Raw genomic sequence first — 1,212 nt, 5'->3', positions numbered from 1 at the left:
AGGAGGTATAGAGAGTTCCATATACCCTCTGTCCCCACACATACATAACTTCACCCATTATCAACATCCAGCACCAGGATGGTATTTTTGTTATAATTAATGAACCTACATTGACACATCAAGGGTTCACTCTTGGTGTTCTACACTTTAAGAGTTTTAACAAATGTATAGTGACATGTGTTCACTAGTATTGTATCATATGGAGCAGTTTCACCACCCTAAAAATCCTCTGTGCTCCACCTGTTCATCCCTTGCCCCCCTCCTCCTAACCCCTGGCAAGCACTGATCTTTTTACTCTCTCCATAGGTTTTTCTTTTTCACAGTATCATCTAGTTGGAATCATACAATGTGTAGACTTTTCAGATTGGTCTCTTTCACTTAGTAATATGCATTTAAGGTTTCTCTGTGCCTTTCCATGGCTGAATAGCTCATTTCTTTTTAGAGCTGAATAATATTCCATTGTCTGGATATACCACAGTTTTATTTATCTGTTCACATGCTGAGGGACATCTTAGTTGCTTTCAAGTTCTGGCAATTATGAATCAAGCTGCTGTTAACCTCCATGTGCAGGTTTTTGTGTGGACATAAGTTTTCAACTTCTTTAGGTAAAAATGCCAAGGAGCATGATTGCTGGATCATATGGTAAGATCATGTTGAGCTTTGTAAGAAACCGCTGAAGTGTCTTCTGGAGTGGCTGTGCCATTTTACACCCGCACTAGCAATGAATAAGAGTTTCTGTTGCTCCACATCCTCACCAGCATTTGGTGTTGTCAGTGTTCTGGACTTTGGCCATTCTAACAGATGTGTTGTGGTGTCTCTGTTGTCTTAATTTGCGTTTCTCTGATGACTTACAACGTGGAGCATCTTTTTGTATGCTTATTTGCCATCTATATATCTTCTTTGGTGAGGTGTCTGTTAAGGTCTTTGGTGTATTTTTAAAAATTTTTTTAAAATTTTATTTTTAGGGATGAGGTCTCACTGTGTTGCCCAGGTTGGTCTCAAACTTCTGGCTTCAAGTGATCTTCCCACCTGAGCCTCCCAAGTAGCTGGGATTGTAGCCGCGAGCCAGTTTAGCAATTATTTTTTTTCATGGGTTGTGCCTTTGGTGTTGTATTTACAGTCTTTTTTTGGCCATTACTTCTTCAAATCCTTTTCTGCTTTTTTCTCTCTCCTCCTTCTGGGACTCCTATAATATATCCGTTGGTATACTTG

This window comes from Propithecus coquereli, unplaced genomic scaffold (assembly GCF_000956105.1).
Source record: "Propithecus coquereli isolate 6110/MARCELLA unplaced genomic scaffold, Pcoq_1.0 Scaffold129, whole genome shotgun sequence".
NCBI classification, from domain to species: Eukaryota; Metazoa; Chordata; class Mammalia; order Primates; family Indriidae; genus Propithecus; species Propithecus coquereli.
The sequence above is the reverse complement of the archived record's forward strand: the minus strand, read 5'-3'. Positions refer to the sequence as shown.